We start from the raw sequence: 18833 nt of genomic DNA, 5'->3' as shown, positions 1-18833 counted from the left end.
TTTTTAAGTTAATTTCATAAATGCTCTTGCATAATGTACAGGGTTGAACCAGAATCACGTTTGAACATTCTAATTCCTATGTGCATGTAGTCTAACAAGGAGATTTGCTGGCTGCAGTCACACAGTGCACTTTAAGGCAGCACACCCAAGAAGACATGTACTGACCTTCCCATGCATCTTCTTAGATACCCCTTGTGCATACCTTATTTCTGATTGCTGCTCCTAATTCTAGACTGAACACAGAAATATGAACACAGACATATTCCTGTTACATGAATAATGTGATTTACAGAAGAAATGTTTACCAGGAACATTTTCTCTTTGAAATATATTTTCAAGATGTTCCGTATGTAAATAATTTCCTTTTCTTGTATGCCTCCTCTGAGATCTATACAAGGTCATAATTGACCCCCCAATACATCCAGCAGAGGCAGAGACATTCCTAACAAGAACCTTTCCAGTGAATTAAGCTACACTAAACATTAAATCCAGAGACTGAAAAACAGTGTTCACATCTAAGAACAACTTGCTGAAAAACTAAATTCCTAAAAATAAACTTTAAAGTAAATTTTAATCACATAGACATAAATTGGAAAAGTATTTCACAGAAATATCCTGAAAGAGGAAATGATGACCACACATCAAGTAAGGTTTTGTTCGGTTTAGTACTTTCCTTCAGTTTATGTCAATTAAAGCCAAGAGTTTAAATCCAGGCTTTCCTAAGCCAACTCCTCCTGGATTCAGAAGACAAAATATTTAGGGGTTGGCTGGGTGTTTTCCCCTTGTTCTCTACATAATCCCAAGCAACCTAAATGAGAACTGATCCTCCTTCAACTGGTATGACTTAGGTCTGCAGGGTTTCTTGGCTCAGGCAGTAAGTGAAAGAAATAAAACTGATTTGGAATTGGAATCAGCTCTGAAGTGAATACAGGCACATCTCCATGTTCCTACCCGGGATGCAGCTGGCATCAGTGTTTATCTGAGAGTCAGATAAAACAAAAATGATGACCAACATATCATTGCAACACCTTTTTCTGTCCTGCCTCAAGGAGGGAATTCCCACCCACAGGTTTCTGGCAACGGGACTTGGGCTGTGGGTTTGGGGAACCAGGAGTTTGGGTGTTTCTTTCTAGCTTGTCAAAGGTTGACCCCATTCTGTCTGTCTTCGCTCCTACTCTAGATAACTGATAAAACCATGCTCCCAATTATCCTGGCTTTTAGCTGACTACTTTTTCACCTTTCCATGAGTTGGCCTCTTCAATTAAATCTTGCAGCACTCGCAATCAACCACAATCAGATTTAAAACAATGATCAACTCAATTGAAAACAATCATCAACACCGATCTGTGAAAACAGATCTATTATGATTCTGACAGCAGATTTTCTCACGTCTCTTTCTCTCTTACTTTTGACAAATTAAGTTTCAAAAACAGATTTCTATACATTTCTATAGTTCCTAGAACATATACAAAGAGAGAAACAATGACTACAGTAGATGTAATGCTCAATAAATAATTAAAATTAAATAATTCTGATTAAATACAAATTACCTGGCTTCCTATGGTCATGTGAACATTGTGGTGTTTATTCCCAAGGCATGTCAAAAGAACAGAAAATTTAAAAATGGCTAGGCAATATAAACCCACATCTCATAACTGAGGTAAGGACTCTTAGTACATGGATATATTTCAAGCTGACAGTAAGGAGGAAATCTTTATAGTGTGATTTCCATTGTCCACCATTTCACATTCACCCTTGTGGACACAGTAATGTCACAGCTGTACAAAATTCTTCCTCTACATTGCTCAGCCCTGATGTCCTGGGCAGAATCACAGAAAAACACAAAAATCGCGGTTGTGGTTCTTTGGAGATTAGCAGTTCAATTCTCCCCTTGGAGAAGAGGACTCATCAGTGCCAGATGAGGTCTGCCACAGCTTGGTACAGCTGAGTCTCGAAAACGCCCAAGGAAAGATTCCACCACCTCTCTGGTTGGCATGTTAAAACTCTTGTGCTACTCTAGTAGTGAAAAACATTCTCCTAATGACCAGTATGAATTTCTCCTAATGGCCAGCCTGAGCTGCAATTTGTGATAGTTGTTCCTTGTTCTCACAATCTGCCATAAACAAGAGTTCATCTCCACAGTCATCAGCTTGTCTTCAAGAAGCTACTGGCTTCTTCTACAGGATGGCCCCCTTTGCCTCTTTTTTTTTGCCAGACTAAACAGCCCAAGGACTCTAATCTCTCCTCATTACTTATGGTTCCCATGGCTAAGAATCACCTTGGTAGTCCACTCTCCATTTTCTAAAGATTGTGCTTTTCATTTGAGGAACCTCAGGACTGACTGAAGAAACAGAGTACGCAGCAATGCTGAGAAGGACAATTACTTCCCCTGATCTGTTGGCCATGGAGACCACTATGCTGTTTGCCTTATTTGCAATGAAAATGCATCACTAACTCATTTCCAACTTGGCAGCAATCATCGTATCCCATAGATTTCGCACAAATGTTCTGTTCAGCCAGCTGCTTCCCAGACTACGTTGCTGCATGAAGTTGATCTGCATGGGCACAGAACTTCATGTTTGTTCTCAATGAACTTCAAGAGCTTTCTGTTAGACAAATCTCAGCCTTCCTAAGATCCAGCTGAATTGAATTTCTACCACTTGATGCACTGAACTCTTTCTCATGCCAATTTAATGTGATCTATAACTTTTCCCTGGGCGCATTCCATCTCACCATCTAAGTAATTAACAGAGAGGTGACATCATTGGCCCAATCCCTCACAGGCCACTTGTTATTTGTGTCCCGTGAGACACTGAGCCATGGAAGACTACACTTTGAACTCCAATACCCAATCAATTTTCAATTCATCTAACAATCCATATACTTCCTCAGTGAGAGATGATAACAAAAACTGGAGTCAGAGAGTCACAGGATGGCTTGGGGTGGCAAGTACTTAAACATCATCCAGTTCCAATCTCCAGGGACGCTTTCTACTAGACCAGGTTGCTAAAAGTTCCATCCCTGGGATGGGACATCCATAACTCTGGACAACCTGTGCCAGTGCCTCACAATCCCCACAGCAAAGAATTTATCCACAAATACGCCCACATCTACATATTTGGTCATTTAATTACAAAAGACATTCAGGTTCATCAAATACTTCTTGCCCCTGGTACATTTGGGTCAACTATTCTTGATTATCTTCTCATTCTTCTCAACTTTGGAAACAAATTCCCTGGAGATATGATACATAATATTTCTCGGGATTGCAGAAGGCTAACTAGCCCTGAATTACCCTTCTTTCTCTTAAAAAGATGGGTGTAATAAATAAAGCCTTTCCCTAGTTTTCAGGAACCTCTCTGTTGTATTTTCATAGAGAATTGCAACTGCAGAATTACAATTGCATCACCTATGTCTTTCATCATCCTAGCATCAATCCCATCCAGCCAGATGGATTTGAACATAGCCAGCTTTTAAAAATAGTTCTCAGTAGTAAAATACTCCGTTTCCTGTGCTGCACTGCTTATTTAAGTTCTGCTAGGCAATCTTTTTTTGCTTTTGTACAAAACTGTATCTGGAACAAGAATGTATCATGCCTCTTGCTTGGTGGGACAAATTGCAAGAGAGGCCACCTCTTGCCTGTGCACTCAATCCCACACTTGGGCTACTCTCAAGCTTAATGACCAGCTATCTACCAAAAAGTGCTCCTCACAACTAGCCAGTGATATTAAAAATAAGAGATCTCAAATATCCAGAGCACTAGCCTCAAAATACTGATTAAGGGAGAAGAACAGAGAGTCAGGAAATAACCACAGCACAAAGAAAACTTCCAACCCTTCCCTTAATAGTATCTCCAAAGTAACTGAAGGAATGAAGAAAAATAATAATTCACCTTTCTGATAGATGACCTTAAACTTACTTAACAGGACTAAAATTACTAGACTCCACATGGATTCTCTTAGGATGTGGCTGCTCCAGGGGACCAGCCCCAGCTCCCTCAGCCTTTCCCTGTCAGAGATGCTCCAGGCCCTAAATCATCTCTGCAGCCTCTGCTGGCCCTGCTCCAGGAGCTCCCTGTCCCTCCTGTGCTGAGGAGCCCAGGGCTGGACACAGCTCTCCAGATGTGCCTGGCAGGGCTGGGCAGAGTTAATCTCATGTTCTTTGTTAACAGTGAAGTGGAAAACACAAGTGCAAAGCACTGCCTTGCTCATCTTCATTCAGCCTGTGTCCCTCTGGCAGACCTCTGTATTTGATTTCAAATCTACCATGTTCACCTAATTTTCATATAATTTGTACCACTTGTTATCACTCATGCTTTGCTGTATTCCCTTTGCTTTCAGTACTAACACCACATTCTAACAAAGAAAATGCACATCTCCAATGAGTGTGCAAGTAAACACGAAGTGCAGACTTAAGAGGACCACTAAAATCAACATTTTCTGGCAGAAAACATTCTCTAAAGGATAGAGACCACACTACCTGTGGCCCAGAATATCTTTTTCTTGTAGCATGCAGTCTTGGTGGGGAAATACTAGTAGAATTTCCTTGTTTATGCTAAAACATCAGAACATATGTTCCCCCGCTAATGTTATACCAGATACTTATTTGCAATATATAAAAGAAATTATTTAATCAAGGAAGAAACACACAAAACAAAATAAAACAAAATAGTTCTACAGTTGTAGGCTTACAGCAGAAAATTTATGTATTTTACCAAACAGTGCACTCAGATCAGAATTTGCTTTTTAAAGGAATGAATGTAAATTTCCATAAAGTATGAAAAAACGTGGCATTTTAAAAAGCTAAGGCAATGAAATATGACCTTTTCATCACAGAATTAGTTATCCTTACTGTATTTTTCTGGCCTTAATCTTCCTGAACTTTCAAAACAATTATCAAATAGAAGCAATACCTCTATTAGTGCAAGTGGAACTTTCTTGTTCGCTGAGACTTTTGCACAGCACTGTAGAGAATAAAAACCCATCTACCTATGAGAAATGCCAGTGAAAAGCCTGTAAATGATTTAAAGGAAACTGCTATTAGCAACTATAAGCACTTTAGATAAAAAGCATCTCACACAGGATATTTTGGGCACTATACTTTGCATGGAAAGGACATAAGGTTGCACATAGCAGGTAGGATTTTTGAAGTCTGAAAGAGAGGAAAAAAAGGAAAAATAAGTGCAAGGATGTGCCCATTTTATTTTATAAATGAGTTAGCAGTACTGGGTGATATTTTTACAAAGCTGCATGGAGCAAAGCATCAAATGCTGCCAATGCTACTCTAGAGTGATAATACAGACAACACACTGAAAACTGTATGTTTAGAGTAAAAATCCATATGAGGATTTGCATGCTTTTAACAAAATTAAATCCTACTGTCTTAATTAATTCCAACAATCAGATGTAATAAATTCAACTTATTCTCCTTACCCAGGTGACAAGGTACAAGTTTCCTGCTCTGTATCTAGGAATGCTATGAGACCTACTTCTAGAATTCCACTTTTTATTTAAGGGCTCACAGTCACAATCACGTTAGTCACACTCAGTGTAGGTGTATGTAGAAACTAAGAGAACTACTCTCTTTGAAGGCACCCTGCCATTTAATGAAAGACTTACAGAAGTGTGACTGTTTTAACATTTTGAACACATGAACCTCAGATCAGAAACAAGCTCCTACAAAGGGCTCCAGATCACCTTACTTCATCTCCCAGAACAAGGCTTATCTACGCTGCCAGGGAAATTAAATGTTAGTGCCAAGCAGAGGAGTTGGGTTTTGATTAATGCAGATTATGGCACTTCAGAAAGGCAAGAGCTTCCCCATCTTCAAGGATGCAAGGAATCTATGGTGAGCAATGGAATCTCTGGCACTGTGTATTATTTTTTTCTTTTTTTCAACACACTTATCTAATTTTTAAGGTTACATACCAACAGCTAGATGTGCCAACCCTTAAGACTGGAAGTTTAAAATCATACTGAATGTCAAGAGCAAAACAACCTGTCCTCCTATGTATACCAGCATCCTGGGCTGGGGGAATTCTGGCCTTCCAGAAAAGGTGACAAATGTGTTCACTATTAATGCAACTTCAGCCTATTGATGATTCACCAGCAGAGGGCTGGCTACTGAAACACAAATATTCATTATTTGAAATCCAATGCTGCAGTAAATGTAGCATTGACAGGCAAAAGTTTCCAAGAACCTGAAAATTAATACACACACCCCCTGACCAAGTGGAATAGCATGAGCAGCTGATGCATCTGTAGGCTGTGACTGACTTGCTGTCAGATCAGAATTTAGTTTTGTATATGCGGTTGTTTCAACAGTATTACTGTGTTGGCAGAGTTGAGTACAGACATCTAGTGTTTAAAATATTGGTGGGTTGTCATCACATCATCTTGGAAGTATACAGGTCCACCTTCTTCTCGATCTGCTTGCTGGGAACTCTTTGTGGACAAGTTTACCAGCTGTAAGCTATGTCTTAGCAGTTCTTGAAAAACTATGAGCCAGCCAAAGCAATAGCCTTTCCCCTCAGAGGAAAATTCAGCGTTCCCAATGGCAGGAAAACAATCTCAGCTTTATATGGGCCAACAGAAACATCCAGCAGAAGAAAATGCTGGGCCAAAACACCTGAGGCCCCATGTACAGAGCATTCCAGCACCAGGAACTGATACTTCTCCACAGATCAGCAGATTTGGATCTTGTAGCAGATTGCCAGATTTGAGGCAGGTGCCTGTAAAGCACTGATTTTAGTGTGAATACAGACAGCTTTAGAACATGGTGGAGATGGGTTCAGTTCTGCTCTGAGACAAAGAGATAAATACACAGCTAGGAGTCTGCCTGACACTACAGAGGAATGAGGGGTCGGGAATAGGCCAAAACAAAGGTGAACTTCCAGCGGGAAATGAGTCTGTGTCTGTGGACACAGCCTGAGCTCTCTCAGCTTAGCAAAGTGACAGCAGAACTAGGCAAAGGAACAAACCAAAATGCCTGGGAAAGGACACAGATATTAGGAAACAGGGGAAATGGAAAAAATATTAACTGAAAAATTAATCAAGGATCCAGCATTTCTTATCACTATGTTGTTTAGGGTACCCTGAAACCTTAAATTCAAGTATAACAGAAACCCACTGGCTGCTTTGAGAATGCACAGGACAAGGCAGTAGCCACTGACATAAATGCAAGAATAAAGAAAAACGAAAACCATAGCTAGACAGTAGTATGACAAATGTTACTGGTTATCTGCAAAACTACAAAGGTTTTCCACTGAGATGGCAGGTTTGAGCACTGCATTTAGGTGGAAGACTTGATAGTTACTTTGCTACACACAAAACACATCATGGCATAAACACCCTGGTACCCTGTGGGCTCCTCACCCTCTCCTTTCTACAAGTGTCATCAACTTTACTTCAGATGCAAAGAAAGGCAGGAAGAAGTGTTGAGGGGATCACTGAAATTTTGTTCCATACTAGGAATGTATTGCTGTTAGGAGTACCTAACGAAGATAGATGCAATGAGGACTAAAGGAGGTCACTGGTGGGAATCACTGTCATTCAATGTCTCTAACATCTTGACCTGGGATTTCAGTTCTTCCTGCAGCAGGGCTGCACAGGGAAGTAGAAACCGAAACACATCAGAGCAGTAATGTACATTACTGGAGAAAGGATCACAGGGCATGTAAAGACCTAGGCTGAGAAGATCCAGCTGCAGTCACAGGAATAAAGAAGAATGTACTGCACACACTGCATGGCTCTCAGAGCTCCAAGGCTGCATAAACAGATCTTTTATCTCAAAAGCAAGCAGGTTGTTTCTTTGAAGTCTGCAGGGTCGTAAGTAGAGCAGCAAGGATGCAGTTATATGAGCTGAGGGTAAACTAAGGGTGTAATTCTGTCTGTCACATTCAATTTAGGAATGTGAATACATTTCACATGAGTTTGGGTGTCGCATTAATGGCCTGGGGACCAATAGCCTCAACCTTTTCAAAAATTTTTTGTCCAACAAAGGAGTTAGGTCCTTTACAGCAATGACATTTAATTCAATAGCCAGAGGAAATCTCGAAGCAGTCCTGGACTGTGATGTTTCCCTTGACTTAAAGCTAGAAGCAATGAATAAGCTGATGTCAGTATATGCAATAGTTTTGCTAAGGGCTCCTTCTGTAACAAAATTTCAGCCTCTTAAAATTAGGTTTAAACAGAATCATGCCATGCATTTCAGACCAACAGATAACAAAAATAAAAGAGCTCTATGAGCATGTACTACATCAGAAAGTGCTTTATGTCAGGGAGGCAAGTCCTTTTATCTCTCTCTCCACCTCCGCCCCCCAACTCTCCCTCGAAACAGAGCATTTCTGAAACTCCTCCATTATATATCCACAGCTCAAGCATGGGACTATAGAAGAAACCTATTCATTTCTGTACTTACAGAGAAACATTTTTTAAAATTAATGCCCAACAAGCCCCCATGTTAGTGAATAAGCAGTGACAGGTGGTAAAAGCAGATGGTTTTGAAAAGATTTGTGGCAGTCCCTGGCTCCACCATCCTAGAAGCTCCACAGGGTACTGGCAGAAGAAGTGGTTCGTTTTCTTTCCTTTCCTTACTCTGGAAAACCAGCAGCTGATCACACTGGTTGCCACAAAGGCGGGAAAGGACAGGCAAAACTCACTCATGTTCTTCATCCCACCTTCAAACTGCTTTTTCCTCTCTGCAGAAGCCCAGCTGAACGCAGGCCATCGCTCTAGGCTGAGCAGCCGGGAGGCCACCTGACACATGACACAAACCCACCCCCCGTGTTTGCTGGTCCCAGCCAGGACCAGAGTGGGCAGAGCTCCTGGGTTTGGCAACAATTCATCACAGACCACGACCACTTTGCTTCTAACCACACGGTGGGATGGTGCCCAAGAGAGAGCATCGCGGCACGCTCCAGCACTGAGCCCTGGCACACACACCTGCCCGCAGGCCTGAGCTCTGCTCAAAGCACCAGCACTTCCTTCTGAAGGCCCTAGTAATGAAGGAGGCATCTCAGATGCTGCAACCCTGCACAGCCAAACTCTGACAAATGGTGAATAACTTCATGTCAATTAATCCTAGAGCAATACTGCAACGGGAGCAAAGCTCACTAAAGCACAGCTATTCACGTTACATCCCAAAACAGAGAAAGCAGGCAAAAAAACATTATTTCATGTGTAAACTACAGTAGTGACAGAAAAATGTATTTCCAATGAGTGTTGTGTGCTTGGCCAAAGCCATGTTGATTGCTACAGATGCAGCCTTCTCCAAGTTGCCGTTGTTTATGCTCAGGGAACAAGGACCCACTAATGACAAAGAGACAGCATGAGCGTCACACTGTTGTTTTGGGCACACTGCCTTAGCTGGAGCACAGCACCAGCTCAAGTCAGCTGTAACTCTCCTCTGAGCTATTACTGCACACCTAAAAAGATGACTCAGACAATTTCTCATTCTGTCAATGAATCATTACATAGTGCCACCTCTGTCTACTATCAAAACCACCTGTAACCATCTCAGCCATTAACTCCACAGTACAACCTACTCCAAAGAACCTTTTAGAACACTGCTCCGCTAATACCCATACATTTTGTGAGTAAATTAAGAATCTCTCTTTCAATATTAATGAAAGTGTAGGGCAGGAACTACACTCCTGAAAAGGCCTGGTACTTTTCTTACACAGCATTTCCGTTTTTCAGGCTTCCTCAGAAACCGGAGTGATTTGCTTAATATCAACGTAACACTTATTCTTGCTTTACATTTCTTTAAACAATAGAACTGCACAGCTATGTAAGAACCTTTTTCTTGTTCATCTATTGCACTGTTCACAAAATTGCAGTCAATTAACATTTTCATAATTTTACCCACAGTATCAAGGTACTTTCTGAAGGAATATTCTAGAAAGGGTTGCAACACCACAGTGTAATTGTATTCAGCAGCCTCCAAATAAGAAAAGGCCTTTTTGAACGACCTACAGCAAAATAAATCACCCTTCTTTACATTAAATCAGGGAACATTTCTTTCCTTCAAACAATTAGGTTTATGGCTTCTTTCAGAAAGATAAAACAGAAAACAAACAAACAAACCAAAAACAGGAGCTGTCAGTCCAGCCAGTCCAAATTTTATACAGCACTGCTGGAACAGTACTGAAAACTGAGTCTGCTACAAAGGTAAACATAAGCCATTCAAAACTGGTATCAAAACCTTGTATTTGTTTCCAGAGAACACCCCATGGTAAAATTACCTCTTACCTTTGGACAGAATAAAACATGGACCTGGGCTTGGACAAAGGCAAGGTTTAAAGATGTCTTTAGAAAATACATTGTAAGCACCCTGGTTTGTGACCAGTCCCGCCATTCCTGAATGCATTAATCAGTCATCAAGTTTTGTATTTTTTCTGTTAACCTCACAAGATAATCACCTGCTACTCAAAGCATATATGGAAGACTGATACCAGTATAGAGAGTAATTATGAGGAAAATCTATTATAACTATATTTTATGGGCACAGCTGCACCACAATTACATTGTGGAAGGAGAAAAAATAATTGGGAAGGAGAAAACTTCAGAGTCAAACACAACAATGTATTTTTCAGGCACAAGAGATCTTTTTCTGTGAGCATGGGTGGAAGAACAGAGCCCCATGCAATTTTCACATACTTGAAACTGCCTATACAGAGGTACATACAAAGAGAAACACATTCAAGCAACTCTTGCAAAACACTGATAATACAAGCTTAGAACATAACATGATCATAACTAAATTACAGGTATTTTTGCCAAACCTTCAATATGCCTCATGCTTTAACAACAAATGTAGCTACAGATTCGAGGGAGAAAGGGTTTCCAGTTTTCAACAGAACATTAATTACATGTCTACTATTATCATTTCACATCATTAAAGACTTAGTTGGCTGTAATTTTAATGCTTTATGTCACTCAAAGACAGCTCCATTTTCTAAAGAAAGCCTTAAAGCACTATAAAAGTAAGAATAAGAATAAAAAAAAGAAATACAAAAAAACACCACAGACAAAATGTCTGCCTCAGATGGCATTAAGAAATGGGAAATATAGGCTTACCGTTCAAAAACTGAATGGAAAAGAACAGTAATAAAAGAAAAAGCATCTGCTGTAGTTTTACCTTGAAGGACAGAAAGTTTCCTTTTGGACTCAGTTCATCAGACCCTTGAAGGGTATGTCTCACAGGTAACTGGAGACAGGCAGGCACCTCTCCTCCCTCTCCAAACTGGCCAGACAGGAGCCAAATTAAATCTGGAGGCCATGCAGAAGCATCAGCGCTGCACCAAGCAAGCTCATGAGATTGAAGGTCCCCTGCTGCAAGGGGGAGCAGCCCACTCTTCCCCCAAGCACACGATCTCGGCTGATTCTTCAGTGTTTTAGTCAGGCGTTGAGTCACACCCAGGAATTCATCCAACTGAAAACCAGGCCAAGAGCAACAAGAGCAGATTTGCGTTTGGCCAGGAGTGATAGTCCCATCCCAAGCAGGAGGTCGGGAATGCGTAGCCAGAGGTAAGGCAGGCAGGTAGGTTGACCCCCTGGTCAGGCAGGAGCCCACATTTAGGGAGCAAGGTTTGGGGAGTACCAGCACAGCTCCACGTGGGCATAGGTGAAGAGCTCCCCAACAAGGAGTGCCTTTGTGAAATAGCTGCCTGAGCCAGAGAAGTGAACATCCTTCAGATTATCCTTATTTACAGACACAACTTGATGACTGACTCTTTCCACAACCCACTTCTACTAATTTAGATAATTTTAATCTTGCTGGACAATATTCAAACTTCCATTTCTTAAGCCTCTTTTGTGGACTCAGGACCCTTAGGGAAACAGAATGCTATAATTTTTCACAGTGATAATGCAAAATAATGCAACTATAGGAGAAAGCTAACATTATCCCCCTGCAGCTGTTATTCCCAACATTTTCTTCCAAACACAGCAACACCAAAAAACATAGTAAGATAAGCAACAGTCCCCAGATGAGTCAGGTACTCATCAGTACATTTTTATCCACCCTAGTGAGTTGTTCACATGATCTGTCCCTTGCACAGGTCAAAATAACTTGCTATTGGGGAAAAACCTGGCAAACTCTTGAACTACAAGCTTTCTATGTGAAATGTATAGAAAAAGAACCGAAGTTTTTTTTCCAATGACAGTCTAATTCTGCATGCTGCTCCTCTGGAACAAAGATCTACGCCATGCCACAGGACTTTGGAAATCATCAGTATCCAGAAGATTTCCAAAGTCAATGACCACTTGTTTGTATTCTCTACTTGCACCATGCAGACAAATGCAGTTTCTGTGCCTTTGGTCCTATTGCCAACAGTCCCTGTCACAATCCTTCTGCCCCGCCACCATCCATGTTCTCCCTGCCAGACTCCCACACATTCCCAACTCGCCCACCTCCCCAAGATTCAGGTTTATCAGATCTGAACTGACTTTGGGGAAGGTACAAAAAGCTTATCAGTAAAAGTTGCCTAAAGTAACAGCCACAAACTTTATGCCTTTGTTAACAGGCCATCTCCTATTACTTTTCTAGCAGTTGATCTCTAGATATTTTTTTCCCAGCTGACATGCTATGGGTTCTATTTACTCAGCCTTTTCTCACATGATCTTCGAGAGGCTTTAAAACTACATTTCCTCAACACTAATTTAAACAAGCCTTGATGGGGATTAGACTTGAATCCTGAATTGGAAGAACTGAAGAATTTGCAGCATTATTACAATATCAGATGCATCCTCAAACATACTCTAAATATAGCAGAAGGCTGGCCTAAATCTGCTATTGATTCATGTTTAATTCAGACACCTTTGAGTGATAGCATCCCCATCCCCTCAATTTTCTCATCCCCAATTCTCATCACCTATGTACTGAAATTTATGGTGAATTTAACTTAGACAAAAACCCCAAATCACAGAGGAAATGCTTTAAAACACTATAGTTATGCAGAAACAAGTTGTCAGAACAACATAAAAGATCTAGAGGTTAAAGCACTACATTGCAGCAGGGATTCTACAACTTCACTAAAGCAACTATCGGTGTGATTTTTAAACTATGTAGCTCCTTCAAACAGAAGATGAGTACCTAACTCAGTAATGAACAGAACTTGCACGTTTCTGGTCAAAAACATTATAGGTAAGCAGGAAGTGATGATGCTTTTGATACAGCAGTGCAAATCAAAACAAACTCCTGTAGCAGATCTCTGTGCCACCAACTTCTTAAGTGGGGATGAAGGTTCCCAGAATGCCAGCACCCACAGTAAATTACACCCTAAACTAACAAGCTAAAATAATGTGAGCTTTGATATTGAAAGTTTCTGAAAGCCTTTGTATTTTGTTCTGTTTCTGGGATCATCTAATAATTCTACTGTACACTTGTAATACAAATTCAAGTGAACCAGGATTAGAGCTGATATGGATTTTGGAACACATTTTTCTAGCCTAATAATGACCTTCAGAGATAGCAAACTCTCCAAATAAATAGTCTAAATAAAGATGCAAAACTAGTCTTTTGATTGAATTTATAGCTCAGTATTGCTGTGTGAATTCCCATTTAGTTTTACTGCTTCCCCCCACAAGATAATGGTCTGTCATTAGTTATTTGTTTCCCTACCTATGCCCTCAAAGGGTTCCAAGGCAAACACATAAAAACAAATTGCTCTGAGTAACAACATTACAGCACAGAACTGTATATAAGACAAGACAAGGTCACATGTCTCTAGTTTCCAGAGAACTGAGAATATCCTCACAGGCTCCTGTACCAAAATTTGCATTTGTGGTGCCCTGAGGGTGGGGGGGGGGGGGGGTTAAGCAGGGATATTCAGTCATTTCCCAAGCAAGAGACAGAAAACAGCACCAAGGCTCTGAGTAAGGCACTTCCCTCTTACGATTAAAACTCTAGGGCTAATACTACACTTCTATTACGAAAAAAACAAAAACAACGTACGGGCCTAACAGCAGGAAAATAAAAAAGCAACCCTCCCCCAAAATCAGATCAGATCTTCCTTTATTTTAAACAGCATCGCACTGATAATTTACCCCCACCCAGAGACAACCCTGAGGCGAGGCAGGGCGGGAGCCACTCGCCACATCTCTCCTCTTCCACAGGGTCGCATCCCGGCTTCAGCTCACCCAAGGAAGAGCCGAAACGCCGGCGGGGCCGGGGCCGCCGCTGCTCCCGGGGCCCCGCCCGGTGCCAAGGGCCCGACCCAGCCGCTCCCGGCTCCCCGGCCGCGGTACCTGCCCGGCTCGGCCCTGCCGGAGCCTCCCGGGCATCCTCCGTCTCCAGCGTCGCCTCCTCCTCTCCCTCGCCCCCACACCGCCTTCTTGGTGCTTTTGGCTTTTTTTCTTTGCCTCCCTCCGCCGTGCCCCAGCGGGTTGTTACCTTCAAATGCCGCTTTTCCGACCAATTCCTGTTTCCAAAGCGCTGCCCCCCACCTTCACCAGCAAGCAACTCCCGGCAAAGAAGAGGAGGAAAACAGAAAATGCAAGCAAGCAAAAAGCAAACAAACAAACAAACCAAAAAAAATGCACAAAAAAAAAAAACCCACCCCAAATAAAATGAAGAAACCTCCGGTGGCGCTCCCGATGTGACAGTGTGTATCCGGCCGGGGGAGGGAAGCGGGGAGCAGCAGTGCCTGCCCCGCTGCTCCGAACGCGGAGCGGGGGAGGATGCGCGCCCGCCCGGGGTGCGGACCTGGGCCAGCGGGCTCCTCGCCGCGGGCCCTGCAGCAGGAGCCGCCGGGCACCGCCGGGGCGGGAGAGCGGGGCCACCCCCGGCAGCGCTCGGCCCCGCGTCTGCCCGCGAACCCCCGCCTGAGGCCGCCCCTTCCTCCGCGGCCGCCGCCGGCGTCGCCCCTCAGCTGTGGGGCACAGGAGCGTTCGGCGGCCCGGCCGCTCCCCGCCGCGGCCGTGCCGCAGGGGTGCGGGCACGCCGCGCCAGCCGCGCAGAAACCAGTAAGGCAGGCAAGAAAAGGCTCTCTCTCTCCTTTCCCTTCATCCCTCCCAGAGGACTCCCCTCCTTACCGGGCTGCCGGGGCTCCTCTGCCGCCTCCGGGCTCGCTGGGGCTGGGGCAGAGCGACTGGCGGCGGCGGCTCCTCCTCAGCGCCTCCCCAAGCCCCTTCCCCACCCTCGTCCTCCCCCGCTCCGCCTGCGCCGGCGTGAGCCGGCGGCCGGGAATGCGGGAAGCGTGGCCAGGCTGCGCTGGAGCCCCGCAGGCATCCAGAGGAGGGCGGGGGAGCCCCGAAAGCTCCTAAATCCATGGTGAAGGTGCAGGGCGAGTGGTCCCTTGGGTGTCCTCCAAGGGTATTACACCTCCTTACTCTTTTCAGCTTACAGCAGAATTTACGGCTGCGATTAAAATGGTTAGGAAGAATGTTGCGCACAGAAACAGAGTTATAAAATAGGCATATTACGTTAATTACCCAATTTGTCTTACAAGCGCTAGGGAGAAACTGAGATATGCTGCATACCTACTCAGCCCGGAATACCTGCTTTTGCCACCAGCATTAATTTTCTCGCTTCGGTAATATAAGATACATCCTCAGATCTTTTCGACTCAGCATCAGAATCAGCAATATGTGACGTTTTTATAACCTCTTATTACGCTTAGAGCATGTATGAGCATTAATTAATTTTACAAGGTTGTGTTTAATTCCATTATTTCCTTCAGTTTATTAGTGCTGGGGAAAAGCCAGCCCGAGAGGTTAGGTAAGCTGCTCACTGATGACTGAATCGATATGAGAGCTGTCAGCAGAACACCCCACACAAAGGAATTAGGTACTGCACCCACAGCTGCAGCTCTCCCACCTCTAGCTCCTTGCTTGGGGAGCTTATAGGCTATGGGTGCCTGCCACTTCCACATGAGACCTACCAGTGCCTGTTGGTACATGTGGGCACGATCCAAGGCTAGCTGGAGTCTCCAGAGCCTTCCCATTTTCACCTCATTCTGCCAGGTGTCCTTACTGTACGTGTGCCACATGTGCCTTCACGTGACACAGGACATAGGGCTTTTAAGACCCAGGCGGACCATAAAAATCCAACCAGGACACAAGCTCTGTGTCACTTGCTCTCTACATTACACCTATGGATTGGAGTAGGGTCATACAGAGTGTGCAGGCAATTCGTCCCACAGAAATGGGTGGGATGTTGAGCATCAAAATTGCCTTCATACAGATGGACGAAAAGCTTCTACCTTCTCCAATACCCAGGTGCTGTCACATTGGTTTGGAGCACTCAACAGGAGAGTGGAAGCCCTGTTTCAATTTAATTCTTGCATTTACAAGGAAAAACAATCTACAGCTTCTTTTACGATTGGTCTCTGTGATCTTAAGGGTCTTTTCCAACCTCAGTGGTTCTGTGATTCCAGCAAATGAGTTTCAGATTTCATTCACTGAAAATGCAGCAGGAGGAAACTGGCAAGGAAAGAAACCACAGGAAGTGGTTCTGCCAGAGGAGGCCCCAGCTGTCTGCAGAAAGTGACTGATGGTTGCTGGGAAGGTTCTGAGTAAAAAGAGTTTTGGTTGTCTGCATCACAGGCATATTCTTTAACATAAATATCTGCCTTCGCAGGCTGGCCAGGCCTCTGTCAAGACTGAAAAGGCCATACCTGAACTGATGGTGACTGTTTGACACCAAAATGAGGAGCAAGTAGGCAGAGAAGTGAATTAAAAGAATAGTCAGTGAGGGGTGGCTGTGTTCAAAGACTGTGATCTTGGAGTTTGAAAACTAACCAGAAGAGAAGTTTTTTGGGAAGCCCAGAATGAGAGAGAACTATTGCAAGTATTATCTTTCAGGATACTGAATAGAGAGCTTGATAAGCATCAGTTCCTGCAGAAACTCTTCCAAGAGACATTGTATAGGAGACATACAAATCTGCAAATTTAGCAAAATCCCTTTGGGAAATTTCAGAAAAGCAGGCAGCTTAGAGGAACAGCTCCCAACTAAGAACCAATTGGGACATTAAACTGCTCGTGTGTTGGAGTCGGTTCATGACAGCTTCCCAGAAATCTCAAGAAAAAAAATGCTGCGAGCGTAATTTGATTAAGGAGGTGAAGAAACAACAGGGAATTGTGCCAGCCTGAGGAAGCTGCCCTTTGAACCCAGGAAATGAAGGTAGCAGTGAAGCTTTCAAATGAGTCAAGGGCTGGGGAGAATGTGGAGGCTTCAGCTCGAGATGCAGTAATAATCTGTCTGAAGTCTTGTGGGAGTTTGTAGGAAAAAAGTGTTACATGCTTTTTTTGGAGATGGACAAGGATGAACTGTGTGAGAAGAGCATGGAGTCAAAACATCTGCAGTTTCCTCTAAAGAGGACTGCAAGTAGTTTTATACACTGGGAAATATGCTACAGGTCCTCAAAACTCACTCTGTAGCATCTAATTTTTTGTTGTTTTTTATTTCACTTAATTAAAGGATAAGCTTTCCTTGGCTTTCGCAGATTTCAGTTTTTCTCTGAATTCTTGCCAATGCAAGCAATTCAATCTTGGTGAGGTACTCACTCTGAGCAAAGCAATAATTTTTCCATTAAGCATCCAGAGGGGAAAAAAATATAATAGAAAACATGCAAAAGTAATTAACCTTGGTTTTTCTCCCAGACATTTCTACCTGTAGCTGTATAAAGTAGCAGCTTTACCTATGAGATTTGTGTTGCTTAGAGGCTGAAAAAAAAAAAGTCAATTGCTGTAACTATTAAGTTTATTCTAAGCAGAAGATCATGTCTCTATTAAAACGATTTTTACTTCCTACTACTCACTCCTACTTATGGCCACCCAGCCTCAATTATCTGAGGGGCTGAATTGAAATATTTTTTACATAATACTTATTTAGCAACAAAATGTTAAATGGACCCCTGTTATCTCTATGGCTCCCAATATCCACGTCTTATATTTCTGATACCAAGTCAGCTTGCCCTCTAACATTTTCTCCAATTTGGTTCTTCCTCTGGATTTGGAAAGGGTCTATCTTCTGTACTTTTTAGATGCCCCAGACTAAATTATTGCATGATTCTATAATACAGACCAAGTGAAGCAAACTGAAACAGAATGGAAGATGTTGATGATTTTTGAATCATCTAGTAGACAAGTACTAAAATTCTGATTAATGGAGTGACATATATTGTTACAAATATAACATCGTTATTTTATAAATGAGTTTAAAAGGAATCAAACTCCAAACAGAATATTAATTGGCACATAACTGCAAACATGTTTTAAAAAATCCTTTTTCTACTGATATTTATTTTTTCTTGTGAGACAGAGGGAATTAATTAAGCAATGTTGCTTTTATTTTCTTAATACAAGGAATTCACATTTCACAGTTTCACTTTTTTCCCAATGATATGTTGGCCTTCAGCCAAGGTACAGGTGAAGATTAGGTACTCTGAGAAGAAAATTTAAAAATTAAGCCCACAATTAATGCAACTAATATTTTAAAGAAGATGTTGTTAACAGATCTTGTCATCTGTCAGCCTGATCAAGTTGTATCAAACCTGGTATTTATGATGAAGGAAGATCATAGCTATGCATGGAAAGCTGCCAAAGGGACTTTGGACAGGTTGATTTCTTAAATAACAGCAATTGAACAGCTTCCTCATGTGGACATAATACCTGAAGAGAAAGAGAAGGTGGTAAATTGTTGACTGCAAATAAAAAGAAAAAAAAGACAAATGTTAATTATTTTTAAAGGATCCTACTAGTGCAAGTACTGCAGTGCTCAGAGGGGTCAGGCTCTGCTCCCAGGGTACAAGACACAGGCAAGAGGAAACAGCCTCAAGTTGCATCAGGGAGGGTTTAGATTGGATAATAGGGAAAATTTCCTCACTGAAA

At 42.5% G+C, this 18833-nt stretch overlaps 1 protein-coding gene across 5 annotated transcripts in view; it reads right to left on the bottom strand.

Annotated features, from left to right (window-relative positions):
• Positions 1-15999, bottom strand: part of LOC111923362 (fatty acyl-CoA reductase 1-like) — a 121495-nt gene extending 105496 nt beyond the window's left edge. Inside the window, exon 1 of one of the 5 annotated variants that reach the window (XM_086885124.1) lies at positions 15884-15999. The gene's annotated coding sequence lies outside the window, so the exon portion shown is untranslated. Of the gene's footprint in view, positions 1-14394; positions 14832-15035; positions 15185-15883 lie in introns of those variants that run through there. The other 4 variants (XM_086885121.1, XM_086885126.1, XM_086885122.1 and 1 more) reach the window with 4 other exon arrangements.
• Between the last annotated feature and the right edge of the window lie 2834 nt (positions 16000-18833).

This window comes from Cyanistes caeruleus, chromosome 4 (assembly GCF_971803275.1).
Source record: "Cyanistes caeruleus chromosome 4, bCyaCae1.hap1.1, whole genome shotgun sequence".
NCBI lineage: Eukaryota > Metazoa > Chordata > Aves > Passeriformes > Paridae > Cyanistes > Cyanistes caeruleus.
Note: the sequence above shows the minus strand (reverse complement) of the source record. Positions and strands in the feature narration are given on the sequence as shown.